This window comes from Camelus bactrianus, chromosome 27 (genome assembly GCF_048773025.1).
Source record: "Camelus bactrianus isolate YW-2024 breed Bactrian camel chromosome 27, ASM4877302v1, whole genome shotgun sequence".
Lineage (NCBI taxonomy): Eukaryota > Metazoa > Chordata > Mammalia > Artiodactyla > Camelidae > Camelus > Camelus bactrianus.
This window is the reverse complement of record NC_133565.1, coordinates 25,322,710-25,339,570: the sequence shown is the minus strand read 5'-3', so window position 1 is coordinate 25,339,570 and position 16,861 is coordinate 25,322,710. Positions and strand designations below refer to the sequence as shown.

The 16,861-nt window shown below is 43.0% G+C and overlaps 1 protein-coding gene and 1 long non-coding RNA gene across 4 annotated transcripts in view; one reads left to right on the top strand and one right to left on the bottom strand.

The window, feature by feature from the left end:
- ABHD2 (abhydrolase domain containing 2, acylglycerol lipase) overlaps positions 1–1,571 on the bottom strand; it is an 89,678-nt gene extending 88,107 nt beyond the window's left edge. The window contains exon 1 of the mRNA XM_010955060.3: positions 1,439–1,571. The gene's annotated coding sequence lies outside the window, so the exon portion shown is untranslated. The remainder of the gene's footprint in view (positions 1–1,438) is intronic.
- Positions 1,572–1,804: 233 nt separating this feature from the next.
- LOC105069052 (uncharacterized) overlaps positions 1,805–16,861 on the top strand; it is a 41,525-nt gene continuing 26,468 nt past the window's right edge. For all 3 annotated transcript variants that reach the window (XR_006724912.2, XR_012502745.1, XR_012502746.1), the window contains exons 1-2: positions 1,805–1,936; positions 2,740–2,914. This is a non-coding gene — a long non-coding RNA (uncharacterized LOC105069052). The remainder of the gene's footprint in view (positions 1,937–2,739; positions 2,915–16,861) is intronic.

Genomic DNA, 16,861 nt, shown 5'->3' with positions numbered 1-16,861 from the left:
GTCATGGCTCTGTGATGACCCGCCAGTTCTGTGACCTCCCCGGGCCTTCACTTCCTCACCTGTGCACTGAGAAGAAAGATTAGATAAGCTCTGTCTAAGGCATCTTCAGCTCTAAAACAATGTCCATGCTGATGGTCAGCATTGTAGGGCCTGGTCTGTTTTCTGACTGGTTATTCAAAAGCTAATTCATCCTAAAACAGGCAGCGAGTTGTGTTAAGGTTCTTCCTCTGCCTCTTGACCTTCAGAAGATTATTATGTCCTCTCTATTCAGGCAAATGACAAAAGGTAGTGAAAGGGGTCCTGTAAGATTTCTCTCTTGGACTCTACTCTGGGCCAGATCACATTAACTCTGCCAAACCTACAGTCCACCCCCATCCCCCAGGCCCCTCTCATGAATCTGATCTTGGAATCTGCCTTTGGATCCAGTTACTGGAATGCAGGTGAAACTGACACAATGGAGGTGGAGCAACCAACCAAAAGAGAGGAACTGGGAAAATTCAGAGAGGCCCATGGCAGTTCAAATTAAGGAGTTTGAAGATGGCTAAATAAACCTTATCTTGGTGGTATGGTGCATTCTCTTTGCTAACACCTAGTCCTGAGAACTGAGACCACAAAATTCATTATGGATGAATTCAACACCCACTTTAAAACTAACGGACCCCCAGCACTATTCTTCTCAAGCTAGGCATTAAAGATCACCCGAAGTGCATCTGTGAGTGGAGAAGGGCCTTACAGATGGGTCATGCAGTCCTCCCTTGGGAGTCCTTTCTAAGCATCCCTGACAGGTGGCTGTCACCTGGCCTCTGCCCGGTCACTTCCAAGGTCGAAGTGCTGGCTGTCTCTCCTGGCAGGGCCTGTGCTGCTGGACAGCTCTCGCTGTTGGGAAAGCCCACGAAGCGCCTAGAACAGTGCCTGGAGTGGGGCCAAGCTCAATAAGTGGGCGCTGCCTCCCTATAGCTAGAATCCATCGGTTCCCCCTGGAGCCCAGAAACGCAGAGGCCCCTAGGATATTCGGGGCTGTAATCAGGCCCCTTGACCCTTTCTTTACAAGTGTGTATCCCGTACCTCCAACACAAAGCCAGCAGACCCCATCTCCAGATCCCCGAGGTCCCAAGAATGAGCACCGGTAGACGGATGGCTGGCTGGGAGGCCGCAGTCGGGGATGTCCCCAACCTCAGTACCTGAGGCTGGAGGGGACAAAGGGCTTTCAGGAAGGCGCATCCCACCCGATGCGTTCCAGGCTGCCTCCCTCCCCTCCACTGAGAGCCGGGCCTGGGGACCCCCGCGGCGCCAGGTGACAGGCCCCCGAGGATCCCGGGCGCGCAGGCAGCGGCGCGAAGGGCCGAGCCACGACAGAGATCGCGGGGCTCAGGGGTCTGGCCCGACTGATCCGAGGCTCGATCGCGGCTTAGCGGAGTTCTCTAGGCCGTGGCTTTACCTGTGCGTGGTTGACTACAGCGGCCCAGCTCGCCGTCAGTCAGGTTCCCTCAGCTCCGCGGTTGCCGGCGGCGCTCATGGAAATGCAGCCGGAACCCCTGGCCAGTGCAGCTCCCGCCGCTACCGGCCCCGCCCAAGCAACTGCCGCCACGCCCCTGACGACGGCTTCTGCCACGCCCCAACCAAGGAAACTCGCTCGTTCATTGGGCGGCCCAGAAGCTGCTCTACGAGCCCAGCGCGGTCGCTACACCCAGAGGGTAGCCCATTGGCCAGCGGAGCTGCTTCTCAGAGTGGAGGCGAAGCCCTTAGCGAAGAGCTCCCCGACAATTGGTTATTCTTGACGTCTTAAGCCGGTCGGCCAAGACGCCAGAGGGTGAAGCCAGCCCGGAGGGGGCGGGGAAAAGGGGGGGGGGGCTAAAAGATGGTCGTGTTTGATGTTAATGCGAGTGCGGTGCAGAGAGGGAGGCAGTTGTGACCGCAAGCTGATTTTGGGGGCTGGGTAAGGTCAAGTGTCGTCTGGGGTTGGGAGGGGGAAGGCCGGCTGGTAGCTCAGCTGCTGGGTCTGATGGCTCCAGGCCGACCAATGGACTCACCTGTAGTCCAGGATACCGGGGGCAAAATTTGAGATTGTGCCTCGGGAGAGAGAAGGGAGGATAGTGAATCACCAAGCCGCAAGGAGAGGAAAGGATGTGGAGGCCTCTGGCCCCTTCCAGCTAGAAAAGAGTAATAGGGATGTGTCAGGCTGTGTGAACCTGTTATATTCCCACTGCTCTTTCAGGCCTTGAGACGACCCTTGCCCAGTTGGAGGCAGCATGGAAGAATGTAACCTTTGGAATCAGATCTAAAGTTGAGGTCCCTGTTGTCAAGTACAGGTTGCATGGCCTCGAGCAAGTCACTTTCCCTTTATGCATGCATCCTTATTTTTTTTCATTTGGCAACTGGGAGTAACAGTAGTTGATGATAAGATTAAATAACTCTGGTAAACACTAACAGGGCCTAGCACGCAGTGGACATTCAATCAAGACTGGTTGGTTCCCCACCCATTCACCCGTCGATTTATGGAATTTGGTCCAGTTCTAAAATTCTGTGAGTCTGAAACTGCTTTTACAATGGCATGTACTTTTACCAAGAATAGAACACTTGACTGGCTTGAAATGCAACTGCTTTACGGCAGACAGGGCCACCCTACCAAGGCACAGTAGGGCATGAAGAGAGACCAGGGCATGAGATGGGAATAGCAATTTAGCCAGAGAAGGGAAATGGCACTTGTAGCAATGTTAAATTTTTTCCAATATATTTCAGGATTATGACAAGGAAAAATGGAGCTTCCTTTTTGCTGTTTACCCATCCAAGGATCCAGTGGCTCAAGTTTCATGGAGTGCGACCAAATATCCCTTTGAAAGCTGATCAGCACTGGACCAGAAACCACTGCAGAAAATCTGTCAGGACCTCCTGAAACCCAGTCCCCATTGTGAAGGTATGAACAGGAATAGCCCCTGAAGCCTGAATTTAGCCCCATATTCTTAGGTCTGTCTTTGAGAGAACCCACACCCAGGGTGTCCTAGGGTGGAGGTGGAGGTGGAGGTGGAGGGAGAATCCTTTGCCATTGCTGTATTTTTCATTCGTTGTCATGTTACCTAAAGAAAGTTTTACCTCATCATTTAGTTATTTCTGTATATTCTGTTACATTTGGGGAAAGAAAAACCCAATCAAAGGATTTTAGTGTGGGCCCCCGATAGTTTTGACTCTTTGGGTTAAAATAGTTTGGGATTCCAGAAAAGAGCTTTAGATCTGTTGCCAGTGGGATGTGTGTGTGTGCACGTGTGTGTACATGCACTTGGTTCTGCTCCATAGTTTTCTACTTTTTTGTGTCTTTAAATAGTACTGCTTGGTGGCCGTACACATGTCTGCACACATGCCAGGGGAATAGGCCTGGCCCAATACAGGTTTTTTCCTGCTTGCACTTACTAAAGGAGACTAAGATGTCTTGTTAGGCCCTGAAAGGCACAAAGTGGCTCCTGAGATCCAGGAAGATTCCTCCAGCTTGATTCAGAGCCACAGAAAGCCACTGTTGGGAGTAAATTGCAGATGGACCTACCATTGTGCAAAGGGATTCCCCTTCCCCACCCATGTCAGGAACATAGTTTCAGCCAAGAGTTCCAGAAAGGGATGTCCATCTAGTTCAAGAATTCTAGAATGCAGTTGTGTCACCAAGGTTCAAAAAAAGGTGCAGAATGAGCCCAAGCAGAAGAGGAAGAGGGAAAGAACAGGTGCATCTTCTTCGCAGCTCTGGCTGGCTTAAATAAAGATCCACTATCCTCTGCAACACATAGAACTGTTTTCTTGTTGGTCTCTGGTTTCTGTCTATAAAGCATTTCTGTAGGAGGCCATTTAGGAGGCAGAATGGACTCATTTTTGCCTTTAGGCTTAGTACCCTGTCAGGATTGAGGATTTGGTGAGGCTTGGCCTAGGATAATGAGCAGTTAGGATATGGCTGTGAAGTACATTTCTGAAAGCATTAAGAGTGCCTTGTTATAAAGAACGAGGGACAGCGTGTGCACCCACTCATATTCGGGAATGACTACAGCTCCATCACTTAACTGAAGTGGCCCTAAACTCACCTGGGGCCTCTCAGCAGGATGTGCGAAAGTCCTCAAGGTCCTCAGAGAGACAGCAGGCAGCAGTTCAGAGCAGAGAGTAAGCTCTATTTATTCTCTTCTGGAAAAATCAGTGATTTCACTCTGTCATTTTCATTATTCTGTCTCTTTAGTGGAGGAGGGAAAGCAACAGGGTGCCTCTGCTGCTGGGGCTTGGATCCTGGCAACACCTCTCCCAGCCTTGTGACCCTGGGCAAGACCACTCCTCTCTGTGCCCCATTTCTTCTGTAAAATTCCGATGACAGTAATTGTACTTCCCTCTCGGGGTGCTGTGAAGAACAAATGAGTTAGTAGACGTAAAGTGCATCAAACAGTGTCCGCCGCATATTTAGCTCTTAACAAAGTTTTGCCATAGTTATTATAGGAGCCCGTTTAAGAACCTTTCTCCGAGTGCGGATTCATTTTCTAAGTTCTGTCCCTCCAAAGTAATGGTCACAGGATTCAGGATTTGTTTTTATATAGACTTTATTTTTTAAAAAATAATTTTAGATTTATAGCAAAATTGGGCAGAAAGTACAGAAAGTTTCCATTTACTCATCCCCCCAGCAGGTGCAGGATTTTTTTTTTTTTTACTAGTCATATCTACCACCTGGTGAGAGAAGCTTTTCTGTAGGAATATCGTTACCATAGAGGGTTCAGAGGACTGAGTGAAGGTTTTTGAGACCAGACCTCATCAACATAACCACTCTGAGGGTTATGGGGAAGTTTGTAGCTGAGATAATAGTATAGTACTAGAAACTGCAGCCTGGGGGCTCATGAAATTCCTCTTGAGACCCAAAGAGCTCAGGCTCTGAGGAATCCAAAATTGTCACTTTATTGTCACACCCAGTGCTGCCTTGTGTAAAGTCTAGGCGGTGAGTTCCGAAGGCCCCATGGCCAGGCCTCCTGGCTAGCTGCTGACTGATAACAGAGATGAAGTGTGTTTAGAAGTTCTAAGTCCTGGCATGTAATGGTTCCATGAGGACAAACTATGATGAAATTCATAGTTAGCCTCTTTTGTTATTAGGAAAGCTTCCTGCTGGTTAGTCAAACAGTGACGAATAATAACCTTGCCAATGATCTGAGCTGCTTCCTTAAACCTACATGTGAAGTCGTCTATAATACAATCATAGGGTGGTGTAGGCCTAGGGCAGTCTTGATTTATGTCGATTGTCCTGGCCAAATTTTAACAGTGTCCCCCTTTCACCCTCAAATCGTCTCAGTTTGGATGATGAATTATATGGTAACACTTATATGTACATACATAGAACCCAGGACTGAAAATGCTCATGAAACACACACACACACACACACAACACACACACACACACACACACACACAACACACACACACACATACATACGGGAGAAAAGCTGTTCCAGCCTTATAATCAGATACATACAGAGTGTCAGACAGGTGGTTGGCTAAAGATGACTTCTTCTGAGTCACGATGCATTCATCTTCTTGATATCACCCTTAATTACAGTAATAAAAATTGAGTTCTTCATGCTGTTAACTCAGAAGGAGTCAGTAAAACTTGTGCATTAAGTAAGTGCTTTGCACAACCTTTCTTGCATAATTTCATCTTCTTGAGCTACTTTTAAGCTGTTTACATCCTAGCAGAGATCCCTATCTTGTTTTACCATATATTTGAATTAACAAGAGAATAAATATTTTAACAGAGCAAGACGTTTAGGATGAGAGAGAGAGAACCATAAAGCAGAGTCCCATCCGTATATAGGACAAAGGGGAAATACTTGAAGAGATGACTAAAAGGACTGAGCAGTAAACAATAAAGTGTAATCAATATCATGAACAATTATTCAGAGGAGGGGATAGTTTCTTCTGATTTAGATTCTAGGAGATTTGAGCTGGTCCTTGAAGGTCTATGGGCTGAAGTCACAGTGACGGTGGTGTGGCATTCCAGGTAGGTGACGACTACAGGGACAGAAACCTCTAAGTGGAAGAATACCAGTCAGTTGTCTAGAGCAGAGTCCAAGTGGAGAATCAATAAGAGGGAAGATGAGAAGGTAGAATGGGCCAGTGACAGAGGCCAGTTAATATCGTCGTCTAGGTTAATGGCTTCATCTTAGCTGCCTGAGTATTTGGATATCCTACCGCAGTGCCCAGCAAGCCCCAGGCATCCTAATCTCCAAGCACCTGCATATCACCTTCATAATTCTGACCATATCTCTTTACTATCTACTTATTATTGACAATCATTTCATTAAATTCACTCACTTTTTAAATTAAATACATTCTTCAGCATCATCCTAAATCAGTGGTTCTCAACTGGGGGGCAATTTCAACCCCCAAGGGACACTTGGCAATGTCTGGAGACACTTTTTGGTTGTCGCAGCTGAAGGGAGTGCTGCTAGCAACTTGTGGGTAGAGGCCAGGGCATCTGCTAAACAGAACAGTCCCCACAACAAAGAATTATTTGGCCCAAAATGTCAGTGGTGCAGAATTTGAGAATCCCTGTGGACCTAAGCAATAACATCTACAATACTGCAGACTTGATGTGCTAGTTATATTACATTAAAATAATTTCATAACTATTAAATTTTAAAATGTTCTTCCATGCACTACTTGACTTAAACAGATGTTTGTACACCCATGTTCACAGAAGCATTATTCACAATAGCCAAAAGGTGGAAACAACCTAAATGTTCATTGATGGATGAATAGATAAACAAAATGTGGTACATACATACTACAGAATGTTATCCAACCTTTAAAACGAAGGACATTCTGACACATGCTACAAAATGGATGAACCCTGAAGATTTTATGCTAAGTGAAATAAGCCAGTCACAGAAGGACAAATGTTGCATAATTCCACTTATATGAGGAACACAGAAAAGTCAAATTCATAGAGACAGAAAGTAGAATAGTGCCTACAAGGCACGGGAGACGGGGAAGGAGGTAATAGGGAGTTATTGTTTAATGGGTACAGAGTTTCTGTTTCGCAAGATGAAAAAGTTCTGGAGTTGGATGATGGTTATGGTTGTACAACACTGTAAATGTGCTTAATACCACTGAATAGTACATTTTAAAACGGTCAGGAGGTTAAAGTTTATGTTACGTATATTTTACCATAATAAAAAAAAGTTAAGTTATTTTCTCAAGATCACCTGTGAAACATCTCACTCCACTTTGGAAAACATGAAACCTACACAATACATGGTCAGTAACTTTTGTGGAATAAAATTATAGGAACTTGATTTATCTTCTTCTAAGCCATAAGAAGCAACTGAAGAACACATGCTTTGGAAGCAGAAAGATCTGAATTGAAATCCAGGCTGTGGCATTTATTAGTTGTGTTTTCTTGGGGAAGTCAACTAAGACTTTATGAGTCTTGGTTTCTTCACCCACAATATGGAGAAAATAATGCCTAATTCGTGATGTTGAAAAATGAGATAATGTGTATGAAACACTTATTTTGGTACCTAGTATATGGTAAGTGCTTTATAAGTGATAGTTACCATTGTTAATCATAATTACTTTTTAATAGCTTTATTGGGATGTAATTTATATACCATACAATTTACCCATGTAAAGTGTACAATTCAATGGTTTTTAGTCTATTCACAGGGTGTGCAACCATAGCCACAATCGATTTTAAAATATTTTGGTCACCCCCAAAAGAAACTCCTTATCCAGTAGAAGTTACTCCCCATTTCCCCCAAACACTCATTCCATAAGCTCTGGGCAACCACTAACCTACTTTCTGTCTCTGTAGGCTTGCCAATTCTGGACATGTCATATAAATGGAATAATACAACATGTGGTCCTTTGTGACTGTCTTCTTTCACTTAAAGTAATGTTTTCAAGGTTCATCAACATTGTAGCAGGTCAGCATTTTATTCCTTTTTTTAAATTGAGTTATGAGTTCTTTATGTATTCAAGATACAAGTACCTTATCAGATATATGATTTGCAAATATTTTCTCCCATTTTGTGAATTGTCTTTTTGTATTCTTGATGATGTCCTTTGAAGCATGAACGTTTCAAATTTATTTATTTTTATTTATGTATTTATTTTTGTGATTTTTTTGGGGGGGAGAGGTAATTTGGCTTTAAAAAAATTTTTTTTTTTTATTTTAATGGAGGTACTGGGGATTGAACCCAGGACCTCGTGCATGCTAAGCACACACTCTACCACTGACCTATATTCTTCCCCTCAAACATTTTTAATTTTGATGAAGTCTAATTTGTCTATTTTTGCTTGTGCTTTTGATATTGTATTTCAGAAGGCTTTGCCTAACACAAGAGCCATGAAGATTTAATTGTATATTTTCTTCTAAGAGTTTTATAGTTTTAGCTCTTACAGTTAGGTCTATAATCTATTTTGAGTTAATTTTGGGGTATGATGTGAGGAAGGAGCCTCAACTTCATTCTTTGGCATGTAAATATCCAGTTGTCCCAACGCCATTTGTTGAGAAAACTAGACTTTTCCCACTGAATGTCACCCTTGTCAAAAATCAGTTGACCAGAGATGTATGGGTTGTGTGGGGAGACGTATGGACTCTCAATTCTATTCAATTGATATATATGCTTTTCCTTATGCCAGTATTATACTGTCTTGATTACTGTAGTTTTGTAGTAAGTTCAAAATTGGTCTCAGTGTGAGTCCTTCAACTTTGCTCTCCTTTGTCAACGTTGTTTCAGTTATTCTGGGTACTTGAATGAATTTTTTTCTTCAGTTATTGAACTTTTGACCACAGACTTTCCATTAGTTCTCTTTTATCATTTCTATCTTTTTACTGAGATTCTCTATTTAATGAGACATTGTCATCAGACCTTCCTTTACTTCTTTAAACATGGTTTCCTTTTAGTTCTTTGAGCATACTTATAACAATTGCTTTGAAGGCTTTGCTAAGTCTGACATCTGGGCCCTCTCAAAGACAGTTTCTGATGCCTGATTTTTTTTTTCTTGTTTGATTTTTTTTCTTGTGTATAGGTCATACATTCCTATTTCTTTGCACCTGTTGATTTTGTTGTTGTTGAAAATTGGATATTTTAGGTAATATAATAACTTTGGATATGGATTCATTTCCCCTCTGGGGCTTGTTGTTATTATTGTTTGCTTGTTTATTTGTTTAGTGACATGGCTGGGCTATTCTAGTGAAGACATTTTTCCCCACGTTGTGAAGACTCTGATGTCATTCCTCAGAGGGTGCATCCTTGTGTATGTGCACAGTCTCGCTGAGACGACAGAGGTCATAATGGGCTCTCTTTGTCACTTTACCTGATTTCTCTGTTAAGCTTTCTCCCTTTAATGGTATCATATCCAACTGTTAGCCTCCACCACCTGCTGGCTGGTTACTCTATTTGACAGTGTCCTGAGGCATAAATTGCTCCACAGTCTTGTCCAATTAAATTTGGGCCTCTTTGCAGGGGTAGTCTTTGGGGCTTATTCCAACCAAGAGGGCTCTTCTTAGCCGTCTCTTTCCCTTGTTCTCTCTGGTACACTTTCTAGCTAGTCTCAAGTTTAACTTACTACTCTAATGGAGCTTCCAGACTCCTCTTACCTGTTTACCAACAAAATGTCCATTATTTTTGAGAGCACCCTTACACTTGAACTTCCCCACAGTGTATTCCAAATAAAGTCAGTTCCTTTGGGGAGAGCTTTAGAGCCCTCTGTTCTTATGGCCTGCTTCTCCTCCTAGGCAAAACCTCTGTGCTAAGAGAGTATGGGGAGGGACATGAACTTCTTATCTTCAGGTGACAACAATGCTTTATGACAAGGATGCTGGACAAGGGCAATAGCCTCTAGTCTTTTCAGCTTGCCTCAACCTGTATGGACTCTCTGCCCTGTGATCATGCTGGAGCGAGGGTGATCAAGGCCCGAGTGTTCTCAGCTTGCCATGCCTGGGGTAGAGCTTATGCCCTGTGAGTGGGAGCTGAGTGTAGGAAGAGAGCCCCAGACCTCTGAGCCAGTTTTGCTTGGGCTAGAGCTTTTGCAACATGGAGCTGGAGGGGATGAGAAATGCTGGAAGTCTGCCCCTCGCAGGGAGATATTACTGAGAGCTAAGGGAAGAGGGAACTCTGTGTTCTTGACTTCACCTGCCTAGAGCGGAGCTTCCGTCCTGTTGAACTGGAAGGGGGAAGAAGGGAGAGGTCTGAAGCTCAAATGTCACTGACTCTCACTATTCTTCTATCTATCTATCTGCTTATCTGTCTGTCTATCTGTCTGTCTATCTTACCTATTTTCTTCCAGTTTTATTGAGATATAATTGACATACAGCACTGTGTAAGGTATACAGCATGACTTGACATACATCATAAAATGATTACCACAATAAGTTTAATGACACAAAATTAAAGAAGTAGAAAAAACTTTTCCCTTGTGATGAGAACTTTAAAAATTTACTCTCTTAACAACTTTCATATGTAACATATAACGATGTTAATTATATTCATCATGTTGTACGACTCACTTTTCTTAGATTTAATAGATTTTCTTTAATAGATTTTCTTGAATAAAAGTTTCTTAATTTACTGTGGGCTCTTTAAACAATTTTCAGAGGCTACAAGTTGTTGTGTTTGGGGTTTTAATTTTTTAAGTAATTTTCACCAATTATGGTTGTTTCACTGGGGAGAGAGTTCACGGAGACTGTTCCAGCAGTCATATGCTCTGTTGTAATTATTTTTCATGAAGTAGTGTCTTGATCAAGTTAGCCTGGACCGTGTTCATGGTAATAGTGTAGGGGAGACTGGAGCCAGGTAGAAGAGTTAGCAGGTGATTGATTAGTTTATGTGTAAAGTGATAAAGGTATGAACTTGATGGAGTAAAAAACAAGGACAGAGTGATGTGGTTACAGAAAGATTCATCAGGTCCTCCTGCAGATTAAATTTGGGGTGCAAAGCAGAAGGAAGTGTCAGAGAAGACTCCAAGGTGATGCTAATATGGAAGAGGAAAGGCAAGTCTGATTTAGATCTGTTGTGGTAACAGATAAATATTCAAGGAATAAGGCAAATAGTACACTGTGTCCAGAAAGGCAGAACTGGTGATTAGGGGAGATGTTGAGTTTTGTAGGCAAGGGTTTTTGGAGTCAAATTTTCTATGTAAAACTTTGCAAAGTTGCCCACATACATGATAGTGGAAGTCATGGGAATAGATAAATTTCAAAGAGAGAGGAAAATAGATCAGGTTACCTTAAACTTGGGAGAATGGACATTTAAGAGGCAACAGAAGGAAAACAGTAAGGAGATTGAGAAATTAGCACAAGAAAGATGGGAATAATGACAGCCCACCCTTATTAAACACTTACTGAGAGCCAATCACTGTTATAAGAACTTTACATGCTTTCTTGAATTTTACAATAACTTTACAATAACTCCACAGGGTGAGTATTGTAATCCCCATTTCCCCCAGATCAAGCCACTGAGGCCAGAGAGGTGAAATAATGTGCTCGATGTCATACAAGTGGTATATAGTAGAGCCAAAAGTAAACCCTAGGCAGTCATGAGCATGTGTAACATTCATACCAAGTGTGCACCCAAAGTGCTACCAATGTTCATGGTAGCACTATTTGTAATAGTCCAAGACTGTAAACAGACCAAATGTCCATCAAGACTAGAATGGGTAAGCAAACTGTGGTATATTCACATTCAATGGAATATTATACAGCATTGAGAATGAACAAACCATTGCCATAAGCAACAGCATGGACATAATGTTGAGCAAAAGAAGCCAGTCTCAAAAGAGAACATGTTGTATGAGTCTGTTTATATGAAGTTCAAAAAGGCAAACGAATCTATGGTGTGGATAAGTCAGGGTGCCTCTGTGGGGCAGTAGAGACTGGGAGAGGGCATGTGGGGGATCCCATAATATTCTGTGTCCTGACCTTGGTGGCCGTTATACTGGTGTGTTCGTTTATGAAAATTCATCAAGCTGCACACTTATGATTTATGTACTTTGGTGTAATAGGTAATACTTCAATAAAAAGTTTACTAAAACAAAAGAAAGCAAAATAGAACTAGGCCATATGATTGGAGGACATGTCCTTTTAACCACTGAGCTGTCAAGACAGCAGGTGTCCTGTTTCCTCTTCAGCAAAAAAAATTGCAAAGAAAAATGTAGAGAGGATCCTATAAAATTATAAATGTAAAACAAATTTAAGAGATAGATTGGCCAAATGCAACATACTCGTCTTGTTAAAACAAAGTATAAAAAATAAAATAAAATAATGAAACAATTGGGGACTTTGAACAGATTGTGTTATGGATGATATTAATGAATTGTTAATTTTAGGTATATCAATTGTATTGTGATTTTTTTTAAGTGTTTATGTGTCTGAGGTACATACTGACATGATTATTGATGCAATGATGTGATGTTTGGGATTTGCTTCAAAATAACACGATGTACTCATAGAGGTAAAACAAGCCTGGGCAGGAGTTGATTGTTGTTGAAGGTAGAAGATGGTTACCTGGGTTTCAGTGTAAAATTCTCTCTGCTTGTGTATATGTTTGAATATTTTTTAGATAAGACTTTTTTTTTTTTTTTTAAAAAAAGAGGAAACTAACATTCAATGTGCCGGCAAAGGCATTGATTCCCATGGCTTCATATTTTTAAGTTTGTATTTCCACGGAGAGAGACAGGAGAGAGTAGGCACCTAGTCATGGAGACCAGGGGAGGAGGGATGGTCTGCCGTGCCCATTGCTTGATTCTAGCTCTGCCCCTGCTGCTCCACTGGACCGGCTCTGATGATGTCACCATAACCCCCACTCACTGTCACATCTTTCAGATCCCCTTACTTGTTTTCTTGGTGTCTTGGTGACTCTGGTGGCAGGCACCTCTGCTTTTCCCTGCCTCCCCCATTAGTCTGTACTGTGGACCCTTCTTCCTGTATCTGACTCTTCAGCCAGGGTTCTGTCCTCTGCCCTCTGCTCTTCTCTCCCCTACACCCTTCCCAAGTATTTTCATCCTCTCTTAGTAGCTTAAGTGGCTGCCAGGCTGTCTTCCAAAATGCAATTTTAATCAACCAACTTCCTTGTTAAAACCCTGGAATGCCTTCTGTTACCCAAGTGATAACATTCAAACTCTTACTGGAGGCACAGGAGGTCCTTCAGCTTCTCCTTGCCCTTCCACCTCCTCTCTATCGTCCCTGTCCAGCCTTCCCTCCTCCTATTTCACACTTCCGTGTTATCCAGTTACATCATCACCATTTCCGGAATATGCCATTCTGTTTCTTGCTCCCATGCCTTTGACCTCATCTGGAATATATACCTATACACTTCCTCCCCTGGAAAACCCTATTCATCCTTTGGGACTCTGCTGTGAGGTCTTTTCATTGATAAAGTCTTTCCTCATCTTCCTGTGGAGTTTATTCATTCAAAAAATATTTGTACTCAAGGCCCTGTGCTAAGGCTAGGTGCTGAGGTCAAGAACTCACACAGTTCACACTTTACATCATAGCTCTTATCTCACCAGTACTATTACTTTTTTACATAATAGCCACTCCTATTCTCCACGCCTTGAGGCCGAGGATGGTGACTTATTCATCTCTGTACCCCAGTGGTACTAGGCACTAAATATGTTTGTTTAATTGAACTGAAGTAGAATAATTACTGAGAAAGACCTTTGGGTTTGACCATTCGAACATTTTTGATAATGTTTGGGTGTCTGTGTGGTAAAGTTTAGGGTCAGAGGTAGATAGACTAGCCCTTTTCCCCAGGGATTAAGGAGAATGCAGGAATTGGCCCAGTTGTGGGCCATGTGCTTGAGAAATGTATCCATGAGAAGAGGCAGGAAACAGGATGGCAGCAAGATGAGTGACGCAGGCGCCCAGAGTATTTTAAAAGACATAGGGAGGAGCTAGTGGGAAATAGACTTAAGATGCTGGGGGAGGTGGGGGTGGGCAATGATCCAGAAGCAAGATGACAAAAGTGACTAGGGTTTTTTTGAGGAGAGGGGGGACACATGGGCCCTGGACATGCCTGGAGACAACTCTTCCCCTAAGGTAGAAACAACAGTAGAGAGAGGATGAGTAATAGCAGGCCCTTGGAGTCCCTGCTCATGCCAGATCCTTTCCCTCTTTATTTTACTTAATCCCTGTACAGTCTTCATTTTCAGATGAGGAGAATGGCTCAAAGCATTCCACCCTGGTTATACGTTAGACTCACGTAAATGGTAAATTTTATGTTATATATATTTTACCACAATAAGAAATGGCTATAGGTATAATACAGTTACCTTTCTGTGTGTACTGTGTGTGTGTGTGTGTGTGTGAGAGAGAGAGAGAGAGAGAGAGAGAGAGAGAGAGAAAATGTGTACAAGAAAAAATCTGGCAGGCATTTATCAACATGTCTGCAATGGTTATCTTTTGGTGTTCAGGTTACAGATTTCTTCCTCATACTTAATGTTTTTCTGTATATTATGGTTTTTGGGTTATGAGTAAATTCTGCATGTGTAATCAGAAAACAATAAACCTGATTTAAAAAGAAAGGATTCCACATTCTCTGAAGAAGAGGCAACTGTGATTATTAAAGAGACTTGACCTAGTCAAAGAAGCAAAATTAAAAAAATTAAAAGGAAACTCTTCTCCAATAAGCATGATTCATTCAGTCAACAGTAGAAATCAGTAAGGTGAGACGGGCCAGCTTTAGGTCTCCTCGGTGACATATTCACGCCCATTTTACAATAGAACATCTGAAACTAGGCTTATTCTCTCTTTGGCAGAGTTAGAACCACCACCCCCCCCACCAATCCATTCTGGAATGTCTTGTCTTTAAAATCAATTCCTCAGCCTCCTCCAGACTTACCCCTAGTGCACATCATGCCCAAATGACCTTAATATTCCTGAATGAACAACACCTCCACGGCCCTCACCACCCTTCTTCACTCACTGTGTTTTTTCTTGGACCTCAGCATGGCCTCAGGACTCCAACAGTCTTTCCTTTCAGTCCTGGAGTCCAAAGGCTTCTCTCTTTCCATTTATGGCTGTATCTTCGAGAATTCATGTCTTAAACATGCCCTCAAATTTTGGTGGTCTCCATGAGCCTTGACCTTGCCAGCTCTGCCTGTTTCAGCTCCTCACAGCTGGGTCTACTTGTCCCTCACCCCAGCTCTCAGTCATGGCCCCATCATCCCTTACTGGTGGAGCTTTGGTCTGACGGACCTGGTGGGGCTTAGAATTCAGTCTTGCAGAGACAGCCTTTTCATGCACTGCTGGGATGTATAAGCTTCCAGGAAAGTCATTTGGAAATTTGAAAGAAGATCCTGAAAATGTTTGTAGCCTTGGAAACTCTGACCTTATAATTCCATTTCCAGGACTCTATCCTAAGGAAATATTCTAAACGGATGGACAAGGATTAATGCAGAAATATGAACCATTTAAATTAAGTTAGCAAAACAACAGAAGCAGCCTAGATGTCCAAGAGCAGAGGATTGATCAAATTAAGCAAATCCTAGTACATACATATTGTGGACAGTTATGCAGCCATTAATATGTTTGTGAAGTATCATTAATGCCATGGGAAAAATACTCTTGATCAACATTATGTATTTGGTTTGATTTCAAGTGAAATAAAAAAGTCACAAGACAAAACCAGAAAAGAAATATGTCAAAATATTAATAAGTTGTCTCTGGGTGGTGAGATTATAGCTACTTTCTGCCCCCATTTGTCTCTATACTTAACTTTTCAAGTGTTCCATGTGAGTATAAATCACTTTTATAATCTGAGGAAAAAGCTCCAAAAGACATTCCACATATAGAAGAAGAAATAACTCAATTACACTTGGACTTGGTGTCGTAGTCTGAAGGGCAAGGCTCCCAAGTATATCAGGGTGGCCTGTGTAACTTGTGTTTTGTCTTTTTGTTGTGGTTTTTTTTTGTTTTTTTTTTTTTGAGAGATTCCTGTTTATGTCGGGGTGGAGAGCAGGTAGGTGTTAGGGTTTTTGAGATCTGTGCTCATCTTTTTTTTTTTGGACGAGGAGGTAATTAGGTTGGTTTGTTTGTTTATTTAATGGAAGTACTGGGGATTGAACCCACGACTTCATGCGTGCTAAGCATACACGCTACCACTGAGCTATACCCTCTCCCAGTGCTCATCTTTATGGAGCTCTAATCTGGAGGAAACAGCAGAATGAATCCTTTGTTTCTGGGAGTTGGTGTTGAAAAACAGGCCATGAGGTGGTTCTCAGGGACTTTGGGAAGTAGGGACCCAGGGTTGCTATTCAGTGAGAGGCAGCTGCCTGAGCCCAGGTCCCTCTTTGAATGGGAAAGGCCTGAAAGAACTGGGGATCCAGAGTCAAAGCACTGGGAGCCTGGGATGGGCCCCCACACACATGCAGGAAGGCATGTTCCTTGGAGGGCGCCAGCTAATCCCTGGGCAGGGACAGTGGGGTGAGGTTTTCCTGTGGCACCTGTGACTAGGAGGAAGCCCTGCAACAGGAGACTCGAGTTCCCGGTTTCCGCCAGCAGCGGAGTCGGGTGGCCGATTCCTCTGCGATAGCAGCTTGTTCTCCTACCTGATTTCTGGGGGTCAGCCACTGTCCCCTGTGCTCACCATCTGTGGACTGGCATCTGTGACTCTTGTGCCATTTTGCATATCACAGTGACTCTTCTCAACCCATCCCCACATTAGAGTCAAATTCTCCAACTCTTATGTTTGAGGGGTTTTTCCCTTTTAGCTCCATCTGAACCATTGTCTGCCCAGCATGGCGACAACAGATCCAAAGCTTCCTCCCCAAGTTGTGAGTTAACGACCATCTGACCCATCTTGTGAATTTTGGTCAGATTTCCGGGGCAGGGAATTGGAACAGAAAGTAATCTAGA